A 26,343-nucleotide genomic window follows, 5' to 3' on the forward strand; every position below is an offset into this window, starting at 1 on the left:
ATCCCAGCGCTTTCATAATTGGAAGACATCTAAGAACCCTCCTCTGGATAGGGGAATTGTCCCATTAAGTGATAGAAGCCTGCTATGTGAATTGACAGCAATTCACGGGACAGAAAATCCTCCCTCTCCCCCAACAAACTGGCTTTTCCTAAGAAGAGAATCAGGGGAGCTAAGAATGCTTCAAAGATACAGTGCAGTGAGCAGCGACTGCGTAGCCTGTGCCTGCCTGCCAAGCATGCATTTCCCAGCCTGATTTTCCTTTGGGGAATCATCCTCTCATCTCAGTTTCATTCCATATAGTTTGGTGGGGCTGACCCCACCCCCTCTGGCTCTGTAGGTGGGGACTTGGGTCCAGTACTGGCCAATGGGCAGGAATTCTACCTCCCCAGCCCTGACCCACAGAGACGAATTCAGGAATCAGAACAAGTCCACTGAGTGCCAGCCCCAGGCTGTTCTGTGCTACTGGGAAAAAGCCTTCTTCCCCTCTGCCAGGGTTGCTAAGCTAGTAGGATGTAAGCCTGGATGGCTGGGGGCCGTCTTTGCCATTGCTTAGGAAGAGCCTTCTAACAAAGCCAAGGCAGAGAAAGTCAAGCTAGCGTGTGGAACCAGAGCTGACAGGGCACTCAGCTCTAACCACACCTGCAGCCAGACCACACCTACTGCTGGTTATGTGAGCAGAGAAATTCCCTTTTAGACTGAAGTCGCGCTAAGCTAGATTCCTGTCACTGGCAACCTGAAGAGTCCTCACAGAGTCAACATTTTCAACTCAGACTTTTTTTTTAAATCTTACACTAGTATAGTAGTACCTTTACTACAATTAATGAACCAACTGATGAACCAGTACATTATTATTAACTAAAGTCCGCATTTTATTAATATTTCCTTGGTTGTTATGCAGTGTCCTTTTTTTGGTTCATTGTTCTAGGATCTCGACCATGGTACCACATAACATTTAGCCATTATAACTCGAGACTCTGACAGTTCTCAGACTCTGCTTATTTTTGATGACCTTGACAGCTTTAGGAAGTACTGGTTGAGTATTTTGCAGAATGTCTCTCAATTGGGATTTGTCATAATTAGATTGAGGTTATGTGTTTTGGGGACGAAGACTGAAGAGGTAAAGTGCCATCTTCGTCACATCATATCAAAGGCACGTACTATCAACATGATCCATCCCTGTTGGTGTTAACCTCGATCACCTCGTTGATACGCTGTTTGTCAGGTTTTGCCACCACAAAGTTACTCTTTTTTATCCCTTTTCCATACTGTACTGTCTGGAAGGAGGTCACTATGAGCAACCTGTACTTAAGTATCAACTCAGACTTCTAACTTAACATGGCAGCAGGTATGTGAGGCACCCTACACCAACCTCCTGTCAAAATAAAGTAGAAACATATAGAAAGGGAAAATGCAATATCTTGAGACTGTACCGGAGCTTAAAAGACCAGAAGAAAAAGCTAAATAGTCTATGGATGTCTGTACGAAAAACAAAATCCCAGCCTAAGTCCACTCTACTCTTTGAACCAGAACAGTGTAAGCCCACGCTGTCCAATATGGCAGCCACCAGCCCTGTAAGACTATTTAAAATTAAATAATGTTAAACAATTTTTTTAATTTAGTTTCCCAGTCACACGAGATAACATTTCAAACGCTCAGAGCTACGTGCGCCTTGTGGCTACTACACTGGACAGTGCAAAAAGCATCTCCATCATCACCAAAAGTTCCAATGGAGAATGCTGGCAGTAATTCTGCCCATTTCCAGATGCGGGAGGCAGTCACTGTACTAACAAGAAAATCAAGCTGCCGCAAAAGATTGATGAATGAAGATATTCATCACAGAACTATTTATAGTAAAAAAGAATGAGCAAAACTTAAATATACAAAGGGAAAAGCTAAATGTGGATACAGGTATGTTCATGAAATATTACATAACTTAAAAAGAACACTTAGATAGACATTTCTCCAAAGAAGACATACAGATGGCCAACAGGCACATGAAAAGATGCTCAATATCAGTAACTCTCAGAGAAGTGCAAATTAAAACTACAATGCGGTATCACCTCACACTGGTCAGAAAGGCCATCATTAAAAAGTCTACAAATAATAAATGCTGGAGAGGGTGTGGAAAAAAGGGAACCCTTCTACACTGTTGGTGGGAATATAAACTGGTGCAGCCACTATGGAGAACAATATGCAGGTTCCTTAAAAACTAAAAATAGAGCTACCATATGACCCAGCAATCTCACTTCTGGGCATATAGCTGGAGAAAAACTCTAATTTGAAAAGATACATGCACCCCAATGTTCACAGCAGCACTACTTACAATAGGCAGGACATGGAAGCAACCTAAGTATCCATTGACAGATGAATGGATAAAGAAGATGTGGTACATATATATATAATGGAATATTACTCAGCCATAAAAATGAGTGAAATAATGCCATTTGTGGCAACATGGATGGACTTAGTGATTTTCATACTAAGTTAAATAAGTCAGACGAAGAAAGACAAATATCGTATGATGTCACTTATATGTGGAGTCTAAAAAATGATATAAGTGAACTTATTTACAAAACAGAAATAGACTCATAGACTAGAAAACAAACTTATGTTTACCAGAGGGGATATCAGGGAGGAGGTAAATTAGGAGATTAACATATACACACTACTATGTATAAAATATATAAACAACAAGGACCTACTAAATAGCACAAGGAACTATATTCAGTATCTTGAAATAAACTATAATGCAAAAGAATCTGAAAAAGAATATATATATACATAACTGAATCACTCTGCTTATACTTGGAGCTAATACAGCACTGCAAATTAACTATACTTCAATTTAAAAAAATAGAGGCTTCCCTGGTGGCGCAGTGGTTGAGAATCTGCCTGCTAATGCAGGGGACACGGGTTCGAGCCCTGGTCTGGGAAGATCCTACATGCCGCGGAGCAACTAGGCCTGTGAGCCACAACTACTGAGCCTGCGCATCTGGAGCCTGTGCTCCGCAACAAGAGAGGCCACAATAGTGAGAGGCCCGCACACTGCGATGAAGAGTGGCCCCCGCTTGCCACAACTAGAGAAAGCCCTAGCACAGAAACTAAGACCCAACATAGCAATCAATCAATCAATCAATAAATCTTAAAAAAAAAAAAAAAACAGAAATATAGAACCTACTGTGTACCACTGGAGAGGGGGAGGACATTTAAAGAGTATTTTTTAAAGAGAAATGGGAACATCAGTTGTTTTATTTTTACAAAAAAAAAATAGTGTTTTGACAACTATTTTTGATGAACTCCACCAGGTAAAATGTTTATAGCAAAAAGAGCCTTTCTCACCTTCTGAGATGGCCCACACTCTCTCTGTGGAGTGTGCCTGTCTCTAAATAAATCCACTTCTTACCTATCAAAAAAAAAAATGTTTATAGCAAAAAGAATAGAAAATACGATAGCTCAGTTTTTAAGAGATTTCTATATGCCGAGTAATGTGCTAAATGCTTAATATGCATTATCTGGTTTAATAATCAACATGTTAAATAAAATAGATGTTACTTTTATTTCTATTTCGCAGATGAGAAAAATAAGCAGTGTCAAGATTAAATAAACAGAAGAACCTGGACTAAAATCCATGTTGGTCTGACTTCAAACCACAGCCTATTTATCTCTGCAACTCAAAAACATTAACAGTGATTGCTTCTGGATAGAAATATTATAAGTGACTTTTTTCTCTTTTATACTTTTTTGTGTTTTCCAAATTCAATAAACAGAGATTGTTTCTTTAAAAAAAAATTCTGAAAGAAACATTCATTAAACTTGACCATAGCACTATACGGTTAAAAGAAGACTGCTGTATGCAATGGATCCTTGCTGAAAACGGGTTAATTATGAACACTAGGAGCTTTCATATTCAGCTGAAGCTTCTGTTCAAATCTAATTCCTCAAAGTATATTGCTAGACACTAATGAAAACCCAAAGAGACACACGCATTCAGGAGATGTATAGCCAATGAATTTTCTGTTGTTTTTATAGTGAACAACTTTTTTATATCCTAACATTTTTATGCCAGCTATGAAAAAGATAAATAAATATTTATGACATTCGCTCAATTCCACAGTAACTACTAAGTTGCTCATGTTCTCACTCTGGTTTGAAATGTGCATATTTTAGTGGCTGGGAGTCTCAACCCTAAATGAGAAAGCCACAGAATGCTATCATTTTCAAACCCTAAAACTACTCATTTGACTCGCTACAGGGATTTGCCTTGGTAGCAGCACATAACAAGCTTAATTAAGGCAGCTGTAGACTCAGACAGATACAAAGCTCAGTGCTGCCCAACAAACAGCTAAGAACACACCAGAATTGCCATGGGCACTGGTTTTACAAAGCTTCACCATGTATCAGAATCATCTGATCAAGAACAACAAACAAGGTGATTGAGGGAACACACAAATAAATGAGAACTAATTTCCACCATTCAACTGTCTTGCAGAAACTTTCCTTTACCAAAAAATGGCCCAATTTACCCCCTGGTAATATCGACTGAACTTCCACTTGAGGGAGATTTATGTAGTCATAACATACTAATTATAACGAATAGGCCAAAATTCACCAATGGGTAGTTCATGAGCGAAAAGCCCACAGGCCAGTTATCTTCTGCCTACACATATTTTTTGTTTGTTGTTTGTTTTAACTGATTTAGCGCCGAATTTTTAAACAGAGGGATTTCTCATTAAAAAAAAAAAAGTTTCTAGCTTTTCTTGGAAAAGCTGAAGACCTGGCTACATTGGTGCAGCACTCTCTTATTGCAATCATCATTTGGAGCTGAATAGTGGCTTACCCAGTGCCCCCTCTCCGCCTACTCCAGACTATTCCACCAGCTAATGTCAGCTGCATGGCCCTTGTAAGCACCTGCGCTTGCAGGTCTTGTAACAGGAGAACCTAAAAGACCAGTAAACTACACCACACCTGACAGTGCTCATTTCACCTAAAAAAATACCACCATATTTCTCCATAGACTGCTCTTTGAACCCAGGCAATAGGAGAAGCGAGAGAATTGCAGAGAAGGCGACATAAAGTGAAGTCTATTTGCCACCATCTACCCAACCACAACCTCCTGGCCAACATCTGGTAAAAAAGGTGTTCCATGAACTGTCCCTGTTTACCCGCCCAGACTGACTTTCCCCGGCTCCTGACACCCCATCACTTTGTGATCCATTTGTACCAACTTATGTAGGGTTCCTCATACATGGGAGTGCCCATCTCTACCTCTGTCATGGTCCCCCAGTCTACATGCCTCCTCCTGCCTTTACTGGTTTTGCATTTTCCCCCAGTGGACTGTATATGGAATACGGACAACTAGAGTTCCTGACACACTCACTCTAAAAGCCCAACACAGGACTCAAAACACATTTATTGCACCCAGACTCACCGGCAAATTCCAAGCCACCTTCAGAATGCTTAGCTTAGATGCTGACCCTTCCCTACCCTGGCAAAAAATCCATCCTTCTGTCTTATTTTTCACCGTAACTAATACTTTTGGGGGCCATACTCAGCCATATTATTATCTGTTTATTTGTGCTTCCCGGGCTAATCCTGGATCTTGAGAAAGAAATCTGTGTCTTTTTTATGGCTTAAAAAAAAAAAAAAAAAGGAGCTTGCCATTGTGCCAGTATGCTGCAGGGCCTCAAAAATACTGAGTAAATGGATGAAGTGATAGAGTCCCACGTCCTTTCCCGTAAATCATCACTCCTTGTCATGGACACAGACGTAGCCGTTATTCTCCTCATCCCTATCACCATCATCCTCATCATCACCATCATCACTGCTGCCAGCACCACAATCTCCATTTGACAGACAGCAGAAACCCAGTGCATGCAGCAAAAGAGCCAGGGTTCAAAAGCATGTCTTTGTGTCTAATGTAGCTGAGGTGCAGCCAAGGGGACAGAAAGGATCACATCCCGAGGACTGAGATTATTCTACACATTGCCACCTCCTCTTTCACACCCTCCCAATTTAAAAATAAAAGGGAACAAATGCTTGTTTAGATCATGTCCAAGACAAGGTCACCATCACATCAGCAACCTGGAATGTACCCCGAAGATAGCTAGCTGAATAACGCAGGCATAATTCAATTCTAGTGGTGGCAAGCCTGACGTCTTTACCTACAGAACATATCTCATATCTTCTTCCTCTGGAGTTTTCTATAAGTTATGGATCAATAAACTTTCCCCAAGAATGCTGCTTTATTAATCTTGCAAAATACTCAAAAAAAGAAAATATTTTATTAGGCCCACCTAACATGAATTATGATAAACAAAGTCTCATGTGTGCTGACAAGAAGGTTGCTTTCTGCAGAAAATTGTGTTTGTGGTCATGGTGGTTCCCCCTCCAGTTGGACCTGGAGGAAACAAAATATCAAACTGTCTCCTGACCTTTGAAGACAATAGGGGTCACCAAGGTCACAGCAAATCATGACTGATTTGAGGGTGGCATGACTTCAAGCCCCTCCTCTGAAAGCTGAAAGAAAAAAAAAGAAGGCACAGAGACAGGAGGTCTGTTACCATTCAACTACTGAACTCTCTTCATTATACTGAAGCATGTCCTTTTCGAAGGGAACGGCTGTGGGGCTGTGCCAGCTATTTCACTTGTCTGACGGGGGAGGGGGAGGGAGAAAGGAACTACTGCTTATGGCATGACCACGGGTACCAGGCACAATTCTAATTGTGCTGTAGGCGTCACTTCTTTTGATTGACAAAACAGCCCTGTAGGAACCCATTTTTCCATTGAGGCTCAGAGAGTTGAGGGTCTTGCCTGTGGCCACAGAGCTAATTATTGGCCAAGTCCCCTTGGTTTGACCATCTGTAAAATGGGGACAGTAATGCCCTCCCTATCTATTTCATAGGATTGTTCTGAAGATCAAAGGAGAAGACATCTGAATTGTGTGTGTGTGTGTGTGTGTGTGTGTGTGTGTGTGTAGATTTACCTATATATTTCACTTGCTGGCTTCCTTCATTCCATCTAAATGTCAAGTGTTCAAATGTTTGAAGTAACCAAAGAATCAGGCCTAAAATTCACTCACTAAATGCATTTGCCTAAAATTCATTCATTGTAAAGGGGCAGTAAACGATTCCAGCTCCATGACTCACCCCTTGGTGAGCCTGTGACATGTTTGCCAGGTCTCCAGCCTAAGCAAAAGACATCTCATCTACAGAATGAAGTGGTGGTTCTGCTGGGCTACAGGGGCACATCCAGCCCGGGCATTCCATGATTCCGGAGGGGCTGGGCTGTTTACCATCAGCATTGCCCTAGAACTGCATGTTACTGGGCCACATTTCCATTCATTCTTCCTCTGCCATGTTGAAATACAGGGTCACAATACCTTATCCAAATACCCTGGGTCTTTTGTGTTCATGATGTGGATTTTATTTTGCATTTTAGAAAGGCAGCCTTTACTATGCCATACACTTACCTTTTATTTGTAATACCCCTAGCTGGGTTTGGGGTGATGCCCTGTAATCAAATTCATTAATGCTTCTAGAGCCGCTGTACGCCTATTCACAAAGGGAGCACTAAAGATTATAAGGAACTTCAAGTCACTTCAGGTCAGGTCACATTTTGCCACTAAATGAGTTATTAAAAAAAAAAAACTTTGAGTTCTCAGAGACTTGTAGTCCTACTCTGCTGTCCTACTCAGCAGGGCACCCAACATTAACACAGCTCACCCTAACAAGATAGAGATTCAGCTGCCAGCAGAGTCACTCTCAATATTCTGTGAGGGAGGTTGGATGGGCTGGGGTGGGAGGAGAGAGAAGAGGAGGAACTCCGTTGTGTTCCTTTAGCTCTGCAATATTAATAAACACTTCTGTAAGAGATTTATTTCCCTGGCGTGTGAACTAGTCCTTTGCCTGTTTCTCTCAGATCCACTCCTGGCCCTTCCCCTCCACTCCGTTGAGTATGGCAGAAAGCTGGTCCCAACTACATTTCCCCAGGTTTTCTGGCCAACTAACTTCCAGTGAGGCTCACTGAATGGGAAAGATGGCAGGAGACAGGAAGGAAGGAGGAGGATCAAGGGTCTCCCTCTCTTTCTGCTTCAAGGTGGCATCCCCTGCTGTGGCAGAGTCTCCTCCACAGTTCCAGCCCCTCCCTGTGTGGTACCACTCTTATGCAGCCTCCGGTACATTTCCAACAGCCTCAACACCTGGGCTCTGATAACACCACCCGCTCCCTTGATGCCTGCAGATTAAGATCTAGAAGCAAACTGGCTTCCTGCTCTCACTAGTGTCCATCCTTTGTCTCTCTGTCACACTTTCAGCTCTTCCAATATCTTTGTTACTAGTTCCCTGTATTGAATTCTTCCAGTTAAGGTACCTTGTATGTGTCTCCTGACTAGATTCTCACTGATACAGTGCATATCGTTAAAATAATTAAATTCTTCTTGAAAGTCTGGTGGTGCAGCTGATGTTGTTTTGGGTGTGTTCGGGGATAGCACAGAAAGGCACTCTTCAGCCCTGACACATACTGGTTGACAGAGTTTCGATCTTTAGGCTGAAATTTTAAACCAGCTACAGATCAGCCACAAGGTGACCAATCACCCACATAAAATACTCATGCTACTATGGGATTTGACAAGGAACTGCAAAGTCCACCTCCCAACTACTCCCCAAATTCTTCCTCCTCCACTGAAATAATGCATGTGATAAAGACAGGGAATACTGCCCATTCCAGTAACTGTAAAGTCACACTACAGACCCATAAGTTGAGATGTCTTTGTTGTTGATTTCATGCAACTCCTTTGATTTGATTAAAAAAAAAAAAAAAAAAAACAAAGGAAGGAGGGAAAGGAAGGAGAGGAGGGAGGACAGCAAAGAACAGGACAGGAAAGGCATAGTTTTGGAATAAAAGGAGCTAAAAACATGTCCCAGAAGAAACTGTTCAAAATTACAACAGAAAGTCCTATTTTGTTTTCATAGACTCAAAATAGTTCACTAAAGGGATACTTTCCCCTCCACTGCAAAGGCACTATGGTAGCCTTTAAAAATTAAAGGTAGTGGGCTTCCCTGGTGGCGCAGTGGTTGAGAGTCTGCCTGCCAATGCGGGGGACACGGGTTCGGGCCCTGGTCTGGGAGGATCCCACGTGCCGCGGAGCAACTGGGCCCATGAGCCACAACTACTGAGCCTGCGTGTCTGGAGCCTGTGCTCCGCAACAAGAGAGGCCATGATAGTGAGAGGCCCGCGCACCGCGATGAAGAATGGCCCCCACTTGCCGCAACTAGAGAGAGCCCTAGCACAGAAACGAAGACCCAACATAGCCATAAATAAATAAAAATTTAAAATTAAAGGTAGCAAGTATTTACGGTGAACTTCCTCAATAGGCCAAGCATATGCGGCATGAAATCCAGTTGACAGTGCCCTTGAGAAACTCTCAACTTTAAAGGACTCCAGATCAACACACACGGAGCAGAACAACTGACGTAATGAAGTGTGGTGCTTAGCAGAGTCTGGGGCTCGGGAAGCCTGAGAAAGATACACTTGCCTGGGAAAGGCAGACGGAAGGAAGCATCAAACTTAGATTGAGCCTATGGTGTAGAACGCTTATATTTTTTTTAATTTTTACTTTATATTGGAGTACAGTTGATTAACAATGTTGTGTTAGTTTCAGGTGTACAGCAAAGTGATTCAGTTATACACATACATGTATCTCTTCTTTTTCAAATTCTTTTCCTATTTAGGTTATCACAGAATATTGAGCAGCATTCCCTATGCTATACAGTCGGTCCTTGTGTGTGTAAAGTCAATGACCTTTATATTTTTAAAGAGGGCGATGTTAGTCCCGTACCCAGCCCCCTTCCTCCCAGCCACGCTGACTTACGGCTACTGAAACAAGTCAAGACTTCCCCCTCATGTATAACTGATTCACTTTGTTATAAAGCAGAAACTAACACACCATTGTAAAGCAATTATACTCCAATAAAGATGTTTTTAAAAAAAAAAAAAAAAAAAAGACTTCCCCCTCCCCTGACACATCTGGAGCAGTCAAATGTATACAGTATGATATCGCACCTTACTCCTATGACCCCACATACATAGCAGAGAGAAAATTTATAGTGTTATCAGGAGAACCAAGTGGTTAGATTTTTGGTCCCTTAATCTTGCTTTCTTGGAGACATCCTCTTTTACACCACCCTAACCTAGTGCGGTATGCATTATCTTCATTCCAGAAAATATAATGAAACATGTGCTGATGACAGAATGTGAGAGAAGAAGGAAAGAGGTACAGCATCTGGCAAGGGGAGGAAAGAAATTTGAAATTTTATGGATAATGATATCCTAGGGGTAACCTTCAGAGAGAAATGGATATCCTGCCCTAGGTCCTAATATACAAATACTATTTGAATGGGGAGAAATGAGTGGGAGTAGGCTTATGAAAGAATTAATAGCATGAGGAAATCCAGAGAGACAGACAGACAGACAAACAGAGCAACAGAGAGAGGATAACAAATGGCAGGTAACAATCACCACATGGGCTACAGTCAGAAAGCTCTACCATTAGCCCTCTTTGGGCAGATATAAGTTACAATTTCCATGCCTAATGGTGTTTCCTCAAATGAAAAATGCTTCAGTATTTCACTATATCATCATCGTCAAATACTTGAGGATCTTAGGACAATAAGGTGCAATGAAAGAGCATTGATATGGGTGCAGCGAGACCTGGGTCTTCATTCCAGCTCAGCTAGACGGCTTGCACATGTCTTTTCATTTCCCTAGACCTCTGGCTCCTTGATTGAAAGTGGGAACAATATTCACTGACCTGAGAGATCTACCTGAAAAGTCAAACCAGACTGTAGCTACCAGCCAAACTGCATCCCTCAGGCAGCCAGACGACTCTGCACAACCCCTCACTCCAGGGGAAAACCAGAGACATCTTTTAAAGGCCTCGGCCACCTGAACCAGGTGAGCGGCTGCTATTCGGGGTGATGACCCCTCATCGGCCGCAATCCTCACTTCCACAACCCCCTGACCCACTGGGACAAAGGAAAGCCCTGCACGGCTGGTCTGCAAAGGACAGCAGTGACCCAGCCAAGGGTGGTGCTAAGCCACCCAGAGCTCTTCCCTTGAGGCTGTTCTGCATTCAAATCAGAGCATGTAAAGAACCTAATGTTTAGTAAGCTCTCATAACCACCAGTTTTTCTCCTCCCCTTCTAGCCCTCACCATCCAGAATAAGAAATACAGGTGAAGTATGATGAAAACTAATGCATACCTAGAAAATATAATATTTTAAAGATGGCATTGATAATAGCAACAACAAAAATATAAAGCACCTGGAAATAAATCTAACGAAAGAGTGCATACCTTTACGAAGAAATTTATAATCTGTATGGAAAGACATTAAATAACTAAATGAATGGATGATGGTATTATGTTTATGGGTAGAAAGGCTCAACATTATAATAATGTCATTTCCCTGAGTTAATCTATAAATTCAAACAATAATTCCAATCAAATCTCAGTAAGTATTTGAATGTAAGTTTAAAAGATAATTATAAAATGTATATGGAGAGAATGTACATGGAAGACAGAAGGCCAAGAAAGGCCAAGTTACTTTTGAAGAAGGACATCACGGGGGGTTTGTCCTGCAATTACCAAGGCTTTTTATAAAGCTATAATAATAAAGAAGTGTGGCTTGGGCAAAAGAGTGGACAAAATATATGCCTATAAACTAACCCTAAATGTCAGGATGACTTTTCCCCATATGGAACAAAATTAGAAAAAATAGAATAAATTCCTACCTCACACACGTATATATTGATCCCACAATTAGAAATAACAATGCTATTATTCGTGTAGTAGCTGTTAATATTCCACCAAACATTAATTCCAGAAAATATACTATAAGAAAGGATTATAGAACCTAAATGTGAAAGAAAAAACAATAAAGCTTTTAGAGGATAATAAAGGAGAATATCTTTATGACATCAGGGTTTTTAAAAAGGCTTTCTTAAACAAGACATAAAAGTACTAACCACAAGAAAAGATTGATAAATTCAACTACACTAAAATTAAGAAGTTAGATAGCAGAAGATTGGCAAGAATCCAACTTCTATGTGGCCTATAAATCTATTCAGCTTCCCAAAGGAATAAATTACAGTAACCTTTTTGCATTCATTGGAACTATGTTCTAACAATACATGCTGTAGCTCAGATTTAGCATATGGCTGGCCCATCTTTGACTTCAATTGGATTACCAGCACTTTTAGTCTCACTTGAGTATGTCTGAATGGTTGTGTTTTATATTCAGAACTTTTGTGAGCATGCATGTAACATGTAACACTGCTCAAAATAACGTGTCCTGGGATTGAAGACAAGCACCACCACGTGCCATGGTCAGAGTGGGTGGGCGTCACCGGGCAATCACTAGGGAACAGCAATGCGTGGCTTCTCTTCCTTACTCTCTGGGCAGTGTCTGCATCATTTACGATCATTCACATCCAAAGTTGACTCTCGTCCTGCCACCTGTTGGGATTTTTACTACTACTCCCAAATCTACTGGGAAAAATCTGCACCAGCCAAGTCAAAGACAGAAAATCCTAGGGGTGTATCTTAGCTATAATCAACATAGAATCCTATGAGAAAAGCTAAGCCACCATCTTCCATATAACCATGATTTAGCGCGAAAAGCCTCTCCCAGGGAGCCTGTAAGTCTCCCACTTGCTTTCCGCTCCCATTCTTTCTACTATGCATTCCTCAGCAACATTCTAACATTCACTCTACATGTGACATACATGTATACAGTAATATATGAATATAGGCTAGGATAATAAAAAAGGAAAATGTCACCCAAATATGACATGTGTTTTAGATGACGTGAGCTTTTTCAAGAGGACGTCCCTCACTTCTATGAAGAGAGATGCTTGTCATGGCATGACGGTGTGTAATTATAAAACTTTGTTACTGAAAATAAGTTACTCCCCGGGGAACCTCATAAACCTTCAAAGTATCTAGTGTCCAGGGACTGAGTAATTAATTAGCATTAATTGATAAATTTCCTTTGATTAAAAACATCTGGTTATCATTGTTCCTGTAATGAAAGTGGATAGTTCTAGTGGATCAGTTATAGGACAGATGTGAATAAGCTGTTACTGTTAATGATTCCAAAAGATGTCAAGAAAACAGAGATGACTTTCAATAGCTGATTGCTACTATTCATTTCCAAATCCAGATTACAAAATAAAGAACTGCCACCAAAAAAAAGAATGTGTTTTCAAGACTGTTGATCACAAAGAATTTCAATATTGTCGATGGAAAACAACTTACCCCACTCTTTCTATCCACATGAGCTTAATGAACCACATAAAAGTACACACATTTAATTCAATTCAATCCAGCAGACACTTATTGAGCATCTACTATATTCTAGGCACTGTTGGTAAAATTAGAAGCCACATTCCTTCTCCCTAAAGAGCTTATAAATGTCCTCTCCTGGACAGTTATTGGACAAACTACTATTTCTTATCATCTCTGTAGTGACTAGCTAGAAACTGGATGAGAATTCAATGGAATTCTTTTTAAGTCTGTTCTTCTGAAAAGCATATTCAAAATAATTATATGGAATGATAAATACCAAATGTGGAATAGTGGTTCTCTCTGGCAGGAGGGAAGGAGATCTGATGGGGAGAGGTCACTAAGTGGCTTCGACTACATTTACATGGCTTGCCTTCCTAGGCTGAGTGGTAGGGACAGAGTTTTCTACTGCATTGTTATGTACACATTTTCATATGTCTTAGAAATATACCATATTACATTTCAAATCAAACGCATTACCTTCTCAATAAAATTAACTGTTTTGCTTAAAAATCATAAGTGTTTACCTACAAACCTTTTCTCCAGTCTATCTCATGAGACACTGAGAGGGACTTCTTAAAATCAAAGATTCTGCAGAAAATAAGTTTGGAAAACTCTTAATGAGGTACATGAGTTTCTTAACTGCAGGAAATCTCTGCAGCTTTCACATGTCAGTAAATACTGTGTCTTACTAAGAGTAGGATATATAATTCAGGGCTTCCTAAGTATTTTTGAGCATGGAACTTTTTTTCCTTGTGAATGCCCTTTCTTTTGAAATACTCATAACCATCCTGGGGGACACCAGTGTTCCCCAGAAGAGAGTTTGGAAAAGGCTCTACAAAATAATCCATTTCAGCCACATATGCTACCTTAGAGCCACTCTTACCAGGATGCCCATCCCCAAACCAGTGATGAAGCTTCTTGCCCGCCTGTCTTTGCCCATATAGTTCTTTCAACCTGGAATGCCTTCAACCCCTCAGAAACTCCTGGTCAACCTCCAGCTGAAACAAAATCTCTTCTGTGAAGCCTTAGCCATCCTTTCCTTTCTCCAGGTAGAAATAATTCCTCATCTGGAAGCTTCCAGTGCTGCTATATAGATATTCTCTGTACCACATGTCATGCTGTAGCAGCTATTTATGTATAAGGCCAGGTGTCCAGATGGCAGAGACTGTACCTTTGCATCTTGGAACTGTCTGCAGTGGCTAGCACTGAACCAGAGCCAGGTAAAGGAGGTGCTAGTAAGACATGCTGAATGGACACAGGAGTGATGTCTGTATCAGGACATGTGTGGCCTCAATTTCCAGATACTCTTTATGCATATTCATAATTTTCAGTTGTTATTGTTGATTATGACACTAACAAGAATAGGAACAAACAGACATAAAGAATGAAAAAGAGACAAAGACTGGGATAAACACAAGAAGAGACAAAGGTAGAGAAAGAGATGCTTAACTGATGAAGAGTGAATGGATAGATCCAGTTGAGAAACAGAGTGACAGACCAACAGAGAGTGAGAAATTGGTATGATGCTCAAATTATCAAAAATCACAGGGTTGGTAATTTTCCAAGACTCACTGTAGGTGGTCAACACAGCTGACTTGGGTTCACTCTGAACTTCACATCTGTCTGTTACCTTACCTCCTCTAACTGTATCCCCTAAGCCAAACAACCCATCTTTGATACCACAAACTTTTACCATTTTAGCTGTGAGTTCTCCTATTCAGTAGAATGTTATTTCTGTTTTCACTTTATGAGAATCCCCCAGTGGCACTGTAGACTGGTTACATGTCAGGTTAAAATAAAATAATAATAATAAAAGCAAGCTGGCAATTTTTTTCCAATAGAATATGGTAGCATATTTCATGAAATAGAAGCCAGAGGAGTTTTATGATTCCCAAACCAAAACCTTCCCGTTTCTAAGAACTCAATGGAAGCAAAACACAAAGAGCATCTCACAGAAAAAGAAACCTGATCATTTGCTCTCCAACCTAAGGGAAGTGTTCAAGTGATTAATTGATTTAATGTCTTTTTTCTTTTTTTTTTAAATTAATTTATTTCTTTATTTTTGGCTGTGTTGGGTCTTCGTTTCTGTGCGAGGGCTTTCTCCAGTTGCGGCAAGCGGGGGCCACTCTTCATCGCGGTGCGCGGGCCTCTCACTATCGCGGCCTCTCTTGTTGCGGAGCACAGGCTCCAGACGCGCAGGCTCAGTAGTTGTGGCTCACGGGCCCAGTTGCTCCGCGGCATGTGGGATCCTCCCAGACCAGGGCTCAAACCCGTGTCCCCTGCATTGGCAGGCACACTCTCAACCACTGCGCCACCTGGGAAGCCCTCTTTTTTCTTTTTTGTACACAGGTTCATATCCTGATACACATTTCATAGATTGAGTTCTGTGCTACTTTTTCATGGATATAACCCCAGAGGAGGGGTTTTCTTTTCCTACTGGACACTCTGTTTTCAGTACAGAACATCTGGCTGGCTTCCGCTCTTAGCTGGTAATACCCACCCCACTGCTCACCATCCCTTCCTGCTCCAATTCTATTTATGTTTCAGGCCACTACTCTATCCTGGTATAGGAGACAGTCTGGTCTAGAAGAAGGAGCACTGGTCAAAGAATTCTGGGTTCTGATGGTGCCTCTCAGTGGTACAGTTATGCATCACCCCAAGTCTGATTTGCTTTCCAATCTATAAATTGGGAAGAGTTAACTAACTAATCCTAGAACTTAATCCATCCAACAGTCATTTTATGTCCTTGAAAATAACTGCTGAAAAGTGCAATGACATAGAAATCTTAGCATTATGAAGATTTCACCATTCCCTTCACAAAGAGGAGAAATGTTCAAGGAAATATTTCCAATAAGCCAAGCACAAAACAAAACCTTTGCCTGGGGCTTCCCTGGTGGCACAGTGGTTGAGAGTCTGCCTGCCAACGCAGGGGACACGGGTTCAAGCCCTGGTCTGGGAAGATCCCATATGCCGCGGAGCAACTGGGCCCGTGAGCCACAACTACTGAGCCTGCGCGTCTGGAGCCTGTGCTCCGCAACAAGAGAGGCCGCGACAGTGAGAGGCCCGCGCACCGCGATGAGGAGTGGTCCCCGCTTGCCACAGCTAGAGAAAACCCTCATACAGAAACGAAGACCCAACACAGCCAAAATAAATAAATAAACAAATTAAAAAAAAAAAAAGAAAAAAACCTTTGCCTGAACTCCTTAAATATCTCTCCTCCTGTTTACCTCCTGGTTAGCAAAAAAGCAAAACAAAAAACAACAGGCCAGATACTCTTAGGATATTTAAGTCTTAGGATATCAGTGACGAACAGAAAACTTTTTATTTTCAAGCAAAAGGATTTTTCTCTTCTTTGAAGGATAACACTAACAGTTAAATAACATCACATGCTGGGTACTATTCTAAGCACTTGGTGTTAATTCCTATAATTCTCACAACAATCTTATGTGGCAGGTAGCTTTTTATTATAAAGAAAATTGAAGCACAGGGAAGTTAGATAAGCTGGTCAAAGCCACACAGCAGGCAGCGTTGGGGGAACTGAGGTCTGAACCCAGGCAGCCTAGCACCCAAGTCCAGTCTTCTAACGACCTGTTATACCACCTCTTAATTTTGAGAATCTCTGCGTACCTCCACTGGTAACCAATAAGAGCAGTAATGCAATCTCTGCCTACCCAGTTACTGAATATACTAACACAGTAGACATATGTGAACCAATACCTGCCACGATGTCAGAAGTGTTCAAAATGTCCACCATCAGCCTAATGCCCTGTTGGTAATAGAGAAGCACCCATTTTATGTTGTTGGCATCTGAAATTGGGAACAACCTGTAGTTTTCTCCTACAGGAAGTCTAACTATTCCATTATTCCCCATTAAATGTGACAACCACCCTGGGAGACAGAGCTCACCTCCCCACTCAGAGGTAACATAACATAGTCATTAGGACTGAAAGCTTGGATTTAAATTGTATTAGTTGCTGTATGACCTTGGGCCAGTTACCAACTCTCTCTGTGCCCCACTTTCCTTATCAATCAAATGAGAATAAGAATACAAGTATGCACTTCCTAGGGTTACTGAAGGATTAAAGGAAGGATTAAATAAGTTAATGCATATGAAGTGCTTAAGTCTGAGTCTTAGTAAGTGCCCCACAAAGGTTAGTTATTCCTATTTTTATTATACTAAGAGAGGTGATTTGCCAATCCAGTACCTGGATTTCATCCTGCCCTTCCAATTCCAAATACCATCCTCTCTCCTTAGCAGAATTCCATGCTCTCTATTACTAAAAGTTACCATTCTCCTGAAATCCTGCTAAGTGCCAAAGCTCCCAATGAGACATTTCCCCCCATAAAATTGCTCACAGCTCCACAAAGTAGATAATATTGTCGCTGTTGTGCAAATGATGAAACTGAGGTTCTGAGAGGTCAAGTGATTCATCCTCCATCACTTAACTCAACCAGTGAACATTTTTTGTTACAGTTAGCCCTAAGTAACACTTAAAGTTCCTGACAACTGCCTTCAATTTATGCAACTTTGTAAAGTGCTATCTAACAGACATATACTGTGATTTTCTTGCTTTGTTAGCTTTATTAGCTTGAAAGAAGGATTAAACCCCAGCAAAACCAAACGTTTGACTTGAGTGAATTATCAAAATGCAAATGCTGCCTCAATTAGATTCTTCCTCTCCCTGCAGGGTGGCTTCAGGCACCCAAAATCCACCAAAGGCCATTATTAAGATGGGTACTATCAGGGACCAAGCCAAACACCCACCCATTTAAGAAAAAATTCCTTGGAGGGCGGAGGGGAGTGGGAGCAGCGGATTCCTCTCTGGCTTTGGGAGAAAATGAACAATAAGTGATACCATGTCTTCCCTGCAGCCTCACACAATGGTCTGTCTTGCGAATGAAACATACTGTGAAACAGCTTGTGAGATGAGCTTCATCAACAGTAAGCAATTTTTATTCAGATTTTATTGTTGAATACAATGAACATGATTAAATGTTTCAGATATGCCTATTCAGACCTTAAGCAAACCACCACCCAAAAGGAGAGGGAAAAAAAAAAACACTAAAACTCATCTTCTAAATCTGCTTTAGTTAGAGATTTAATTGCTAACTTGATGTATAGAACTGAATTCCCACTTGGTAGCAGCGCTTTCCCAGAAGATAGTAACAACACGTTTGTACTCCCCACTTCGCCCTCTTCTCTCATCCCTGCGGATCCTATCCTCTCACCATTGCCTAATAGTTACAATGTCAGTCTTTCAAATCACCGCATTTTGGACTTCCTAAACCCTTAAAGGGCCTCTCTGTATGGAAAAGAACAATAGCGCTTCAAAAGCCATCTCTTCGAGTTTTCAATACTCCATTTGAATGCTGGGATTTCAATCAAGGACATCAGCAGACAATTTCTGATTGCTTAGAAGTTGACTTTTATACAGTTTTCATTAGGTCGCCCTTCTCAATAGGAAACCAAGAAAATCTGTGATCCCTTTCAGATTCCAGAATTGTCACCAAGCCTTGTCAGCACGGAGAGTGAAAGAGATGGGAGTGGGCTGAGGAGAAGCTGTGCAGTGTCCCTATTCCATCCAACCTCTCCACTTCTCCCCCCGCCTCCTCTATCTTGCCTGTGCAATTCAGGGTTCCACCCAGAATCACTCATTGAGATAATAAAAACAATGGGTGCTAATTCAGGGGGTGAGGATGGTTTATAATTTTATGGATTTCCCGAAGACCTATAATTGGCACATAACTGTACAAACGTGAACCGGATAATTAGGGGGTTCTAAACGCAAGCCACCTTTAATTTATATGATTACTAGAAGACATGTGAAGTGTGATGTAATGTCAGCGGAACCCCCCACAAGGCCTTTATTCAAAACCATCAACATTTTGAAAGTGCGTTGAACGGGCCAGCAGAAGGGGAGCAGGAGGGAGTAAGAAGCGACAGCAGCGGATCCTCGCTCCGGTCCCCGCCGGGATGTTAGGAGCGGCAGTGTAGCATCCTTCTCGGAGGACTCGCCCGCCCAGCTCCGGGCAGCAAAACACGCACTCTCTGCGGCAACCTCTCAACTAGCTCCTCTTTCTGAACGAACTAAAACCCAGGTGTGCGCCGGCATCCAAACGCACAAGCAGACGCCGACCCACGCGGGCGCGCACCCCACCCCGGGAGACAAGCGTCGGAGTGCACCGATGCCCGCGCCGCGGCGCTCTGCACTCCGTCCGCCGCCGCTGAGCAGAAGGCGAGAGCCACACCGCGGTCGCCCGGCGCCCCCGGCCTCCCCACCCCCACCCCATTCCTCCAGATTCTCCCAGCCCAGGCGGAAGTGCCCAGGCAGACCCCCAACAATGAGGACTTGTGTGCTGCAGGCTGCAATTGGGGGGATGGAGGTTAGTTCACAGGGAGTGAAACATACACAGTCTGGCGGGTCCGGGAGGGAGCAACGCAGGAGCCAAGTGGCATCAACCTCTTAAAGCAACCTTCCCTCGTACCCCCTTCATCCCGTCCACCAGCACTACCACCACCAAAAAAAAAAAAAAGAAAAAGTGCTTTAAAAACTGCACAGAATACACGCGCCCTCCCACCAGGGGTCACAATAATACTCCGCGGGACGAGCCAGCGTCGGGAGGACAGGCCCGGCTGCAGCAACCAGGGTTTTGAAATGTACTTAGTATACTCAGCCTACAGCTCCTTTCCGACGCCACGACACAACCTCCGCCATCCTTGACTCCCTGGCTGCAGGCTCTCTCGGCGGTTGAGTCCTCCTTTTAGGGCTCCTTTATGAACCGAACCACATGGATTTTAAAGTTTCCCCAGTAGGGGGGTGGGGAAACCTGGCTCTGCAGCCGAGGCAGAGCGTCAAGTCTGGAGCAGAGAGAAGCAAGAGGGGCGGGTGGGGAGGAGAGCTGTCGGAGTGGAGGGCGGCGCGGGGTGGTGCTGGGGAGTGGAATGCAAGGGGCGGCAGCAGAGAACCGAGTCGATGGAGGACTCGGGAAGAGATCGGTTCCGAGGAGACGCGGGGTCCGGCTCTGATGGTGTTTGCGAAAGGGTAGGGGCCACTGGGATAGACCTCGCTTTTCGGCAGGTCGGAGCAGAACCGCAGCGCTACCGAGGAGTAGGGAAGTGAAAACCGGGTTTGGCTGAGCAGGGAAGAGGGTCCGACCCGGGGACGCCGGCAGCGCGGCTGAGGAAGGGCTCGGGAGTACCAGGTAGGTTTTGGAGTGGGAGAAGGAAGGCTCGTTGGTGGACAGAGACGGGGCCGCAGGAAGGAGGAAGGTGCACGGGGTCCCGGAGAGAGACGAATGTATTAGGTGAGCAGGTCTGGAAAGAGAACCGCGCGTGGTCACAAGTAGGGAGATAAGAGGTGGTAGGGGGAGACCCATATGGAAGGAGCAGAGGCGCCTTCCCCCCCTCCCCAGCAAGTGAAGGAACAGAGAGGAAAACTGCAGTCTCCATCCCCGCCGCACTCCTGGCCAAACTCCCGAGAGGAACGCCCCAGGAGCCCTTCTCCGCGCCCGGGACCCCGACGGAGCCACCCGGGCGTCCGGGCGCCGCGTACCCGCCGACACCTGCCCGCGCTGAACTCCGAGGCGGCCGCGAGCCCACCGCCGTGCCTCACCTAGGCTCGCCGAGACCATCCTCCTCCGCTGCCGCAGCCGCCCAGGAAGCAGTTCCCCATGCCCGGCGGGCGGCGGCACTCAGGCGCGCTCTCCAGCCCGGGGAAGCCCGGGCGAGAGCCGAGCTGGGTCCATTCTCCCCGGGAGCTACGGGCCCCGCGTCAGAGCAGGGGGAGGAGACCGCCCCGCGCGCAGACCCGCCTCCTCCCGCGCCCCCGCCCCCGCCGGCGCCGCTCACCTGCCCGCTCCCCGGCCGCAGCCGCCGCCGCCGCCGCCGCCGCCGCCCGCCGCGCTCCCCTCGCCCCGGCCTCGCGGCTCCCGCTCCCGCCCGGGTGCTCTGTGCGCCGCCCGAGCGCGTTCCGAGAGCTTAGCGGAGTCGCGGTGGCGACGAGGAGGAGGAAGAGCTAGCGAGCGAGCGAGCGGGGGCGCCGCGGTTCGCAGTCGCGCCTCTGGAGCCTTGCCGCTCACTCCCCATCCCGGCGTGGTGGAGGAGAGCCGAGCCCAGAGCGCCGGGTCTCCGCCCCGGCTGCGTGGGCGGGGAGGGCGTGAGGGCGAGATGGGGTAAAAGCCACCAGACTCGGGTTTTTCACAAACTATTCCCTGTTTTTGCCACTCACCATCGCCACCAGCCGCCCCCGCCCGGCCTCCCTCATTTTTCTCTAGGGTCTACTCTCTTATCATCCAGGCCTCTAAACATGCGCATACCCAAGTGGAAAAAGCGCTAGTGCGGGAAAACTCGAGGGCAGGCCCCGCGCCGACGTGTGGCCCCCGCTCCCCTTCGCAGGAGGGGGCGCTAGGTCCCAGCGGCCAACCCTGGCTCGTGCGCCCCTGTCGTCACCGAGGCTTCCCAGGCAAAGTTGGGAGAGGGAGGAGGCGTGCATCTATCACTCTTTCGTGAGTCCTAGGGAGGGACTCAGGCCCCTGAGGGTGTTCAGGCCCCAGTTAACCCCCAACGTTTCCCCCTGCCGTCCACCCTCCCAACTCTGGTTCTCAGAATGTCCGGGAGTAAACAATCCCAGATTAGGACACGCGCAGTAGAAGGCTCCAGCCAGGATGCAATCAGTTGCTCCCTACTTCTGGTCCTAGCTTACAAAGATCCACCAAATCTCAGAAAAGAGTGTGTGAGTCTGAAAATTCTTCAGCCCTGAGGCTGGATTCAACAGACTGTCGTGGCACACCCATCTCCAGAGTCCCGAAATCCTGTGCTGTTGAAGCAGGGCGCGGGGAAGGAAAAGAAGAGACTGGCTACAGTTCCTTAAAAAGTTTATTTTTATTCTTTATAAGGGCCACACTCCGGTCCTCCAGCTGGGTAATAAATGAAGCTAATGTGGCTGATTTGGGCTTTGTTTGTTTGTTTGTTTGTTTGTTTTCCTCGTAGTTTCCATCACTCAGCCATGAAAATTTAATGAAGCATTTAGAGTTATTACCTCCAGAGTCAATGGGCTAAAAATATTTAGCCGAATGCACTCCTTGTAGAGCCAGTAGGTCCATGGCTGGTACATACAAAGTGATCGAGAGACCCTCCCTGTCTCCACAAAATTCACGACCCATTAAACTTATTCCATAATAACAGCTTCTGTACAAATGGAGACCCCAGCAAACAGAGGCTGTCATGCACCTCCTGAAAAGATAGCAACGTACATAGAGACAGGAAAAATGTGTGAGGTCATTGGCAGGATGCAATCTTGGGAGAAAAGTTGATGGGAGGGAACTCCCAACAAGGTGAGAGGGAGGTACCACCGGTGGATACTACTGTTTCTATTTACTTCCGGGTGTGACCAGCGAACCTAAGGGTGGGGACCAGAGAAAGTGGCTCAAGTCTCTCCAACTTTTCTGAAGTTCTAGAAAGTGGCAAGAGTTGCTACAGAACACTTAAGATACATTAGTAGAAAGTTCAGGCTCTCCAGGCAACTCTATTAGTTTCCTCGTCTATAAAGACAGACCTCCGGAGTCTGAACTCAATACAAAGAAAACCAGGGGACATAGACAAACCACAGAAGACCTCACTGAAATAGAGAAAGGGGGTGTAGAAAACTGTTATGCACTTCAAGCAACTGGGATAAATGTCAAACCTTCCGTGATTGAACATAGGTCTAACTTTTCATTGACTCTCCCAAAAAGTTTCTCAATGCTTGAGACAGCTGTGAAACATCAAAACAATTTATACACATGTTAAGACCCTGCCTTTGAGAGTTGTGGACTTCACCCCCTTCCACCTTGTTCTGTTTTCAGATGAGGTTATGATTACAGACTTTGAAGGGAATACCTGACACCGAGTGGCTCAGTGATAAAAATGGAAGATGCTCATGCAAAACTCTCTCTTCAGTGTTGGAGAAGGTGCACCAGGGAAACTCAGCAAATTCTCATTAAATCTGACAGGGGCAACAAGCTACAACTGTTCCCAACTCCAGGCTGGAAGAAAGTTATACAGATTCTAACTGCAAACAAGCTGTCCACCAAGGACCTAATAGTCTTCAGGGTTAAACCAAATCAAATCTTAAAGTACCATTTTAAGTTTTTATGCCTAACATGTCAAGTAACAACTTACTTAAATATTAGGGTGTTTTTTTTCTTCTCTTAAATAATAATATAGTTTGTATTATGTGTGGCATAAAGAAAAAATCAATAAACATTCCTTTATCATCTACCCTGAGAAACAGCAAAAATGTTTACATTGCTTATTACATTCCAGACACCATTCTGGGTGCTTTCCATTCATTAACTCATTTAACCTTCATGACAGCCCAGATAGAGAAGTACTCCTCTTGGTGTGTACTGGATCCTGAGTCATCTTTGACAAGTTACTTACCTCTCTGAGCTTCAAAATCTCAGTTCTACCATAGTGATACCTGCTTCATGAGATTGTGCAAGCTTTAAATGGAAAAATATATTGAACATGGCTAGCACTGAATAAGTCACCCAGTAAACATTGGTTCTCATTCCAGAACAATTCCAAAAACAGTTCCCTTTAAATCAACGAGCGTTTATGGAGTCCATTTTATATATCAGGCATTGTGCAAGGCATTGGAAATAATGATGGTAAATCAGAAACAGATCCTGCCTTTAAAGAGCTCTGAGTCAACTGAATAAAAAACATGGGCATGAGTAGCATGCAGATGGGTAGAAAGGAGTTTTATTGAACTTCACGTAATTCATCCCTATGCACATGATTCTTAAGACACCCAGAGGGGCAGCCTCTATAAGTACTGTTTGAGACTGACCTGCAATTGAAAGCAAAACCAAATGTCAGAAGTCATAAATTCAACTAGCAATAATCACTCCTCCAAAGGAAGGGATGAAAAGTAACTCATTTTGTGTATTATACATTACTTAAAATTCTGTTTATTCCTACAATCATTTCAAATATACCTCTCATTGGATGGAGTATAATAAAATGAATTTGCGCTGTAAGCTCTGGGGATTTCAAACAAATTATTACATAGCCACTGTTTATTAAATAGTTTGTAGTGCTTGCATATGCCAGGAATATGCTAATATTTCTCTACACATAAAGCTCTCAAATTAATAAAATTTTGAATAACATTCACTAGGAACATTTCTACCCAGCTTATTAGAAACATCATGTGTACCAAGTATACTAAAATACAGAATGCACAAAATTTCAAAGGTTAATACCAAAGGTATATAAGCCTCTCATGGTGCCTTTCATTCAAGATCACACTCAGATTCTATTTGTTTATTCAAAAAATATTTACTGATTGCTTACTCTATACTAGGCACAATGTTGGGCATTGGCAGAAGAAGAAAACAGAAAAAAAAAAAATGCTTTTAAACAACTTACAGGCCCATGAAGGAAACCCATCATTGCACTGCATTGCAGTAAATGCTATGATAGTGATAGTGCTAAGTACGGGATGCTAGGGGGGGGCATCAAATCTGGGCATTTAACCCAGAGTAGGATGTTAAGACTTCGTGAAGGAAGTGATACCATCTTGAAAGATAACTGAGTAACCAGGTGAAGCAGGGAAAGGTATTATGATTCCACCTATATGAGGATCAAAAACAGGAAAAATAAATCTATGATAAGAAATATTAGAACAGTAGTTACCTCTGTGGAGAGGGATTGCCTGGAAAGGGGCACAAGGTACTTTCTGGGATAATGGAATATATGATATCTTTAATGTAGGGTTGGTTTATATAGGCAAATACGTTCGTCAAAACTGATCAAACTAATCTTAAGATCTATGCATTTCAATATATATCTATTTTATCTTAATTTAAACAATTTTAAAAAGCGCAGGCACAGAGAAAGCAGAGCAGCCAGTGAGACCCCACATGTTTATGGGAACCACGCTACTGATCTCGGGTGGCCTTGGCCTTGGCCTGCAGCAGCTTGAAACAGGGTTTTGGTTCCCGGCCAGAGATTAAAGTCAGGCCGCGGCAGTGAGAGCACTGAATCCTAGCCACGAGACCACCAGGGACCAGTGGCCAGTGACAAGACCCTGGCCTGTCAGCTGTATAGAAAAGAATTTCCACATAGAGATGGAAAGTAGTGAAACAAGTGTTTATTAGGAGGGAAAAGAGTATGTGTGGATAGACACACAGGTGGGCTCAGAGAGAGTCGCTCCCTTGTGGTAGTTTGAATCACTTTCATGGGGCATTTCTGCCGGGTTTCCTTTGGCCAATCATCTTGCTTTGCCTGGTTCTGAGTCCATATTTAGTTTATCTCAGGATCCTCCCATGCGTGTGCGCACATCTCTTAGCCAAGATGGATTCCAGCGAAGAGGCCTATGGGTAGGTTGACATCACTTACTATGAGGTGACGCCCCCTCCCTTTTTGACCTCCAAGGAGCCCTTCTGTGTGTGTGTAGTCGGGAAGGTCTCCTTGACTTCGAGAATGAAGAATATGTGGTCTTTTATCTCTTATCTGGACAGGGCTTAGCTTCTCCTCCCTCCTGCCATTTTGGAGTATCTGTCCACAGGGGACAAACTCCAGCTGTTCAGACTGGGGCCCATCTATCTCCTGCCTCACTATGATGGCCCAACACATATCTGTGCTAATATTGCAAGTCCTGAATAAAATATTCTACTCTCAATATAAAAAGAGTGCTGTATGTTGTGCATAGCACTGCCAAAGCAATGAATGTGTTAAAAAAAAAAAAAAGTATCCTTTAAAGTACATTAATACAAGGATAGTTAGGCCAAAATGGAGCATCTTCCACAAAATGAAAGCACTGACCAGTGATGATGTGGGTGTCATCAGAAGGCAAAGAATTTCCTGGCACAGGAGTTTATCAAATATAGTTTGGATGATGGCTTGGAAGGAATTCAATGGAGAAATTCAAGCTTCAGATGGAGGAAGTAAATGGGGGAAAGAAGTCTTGAGCAATAAGACCTCTAAATTCTCCTTCTAAACCCTGATATTCTAT

General features: G+C 43.7%; 1 protein-coding gene across 7 annotated transcripts in view; it reads right to left on the minus strand.

The window, feature by feature from the left end:
* Positions 1-21,238, minus strand: part of DAB1 (DAB adaptor protein 1) — a 416,708-nt gene extending 395,470 nt beyond the window's left edge. For 6 of the 7 annotated variants that reach the window (XM_028164171.2, XM_057532077.1, XM_057532056.1 and 3 more), the window contains exon 1: positions 20,956-21,099. The gene's annotated coding sequence lies outside the window, so the exon portion shown is untranslated. Of the gene's footprint in view, positions 1-20,955; positions 21,100-21,191 lie in introns of those variants that run through there. The other variant, XM_057532044.1, reaches the window with a different exon arrangement.
* Between the last annotated feature and the right edge of the window lie 5,105 nt (positions 21,239-26,343).

This window comes from Balaenoptera acutorostrata, chromosome 1 (assembly GCF_949987535.1).
Source record: "Balaenoptera acutorostrata chromosome 1, mBalAcu1.1, whole genome shotgun sequence".
NCBI lineage: Eukaryota > Metazoa > Chordata > Mammalia > Artiodactyla > Balaenopteridae > Balaenoptera > Balaenoptera acutorostrata.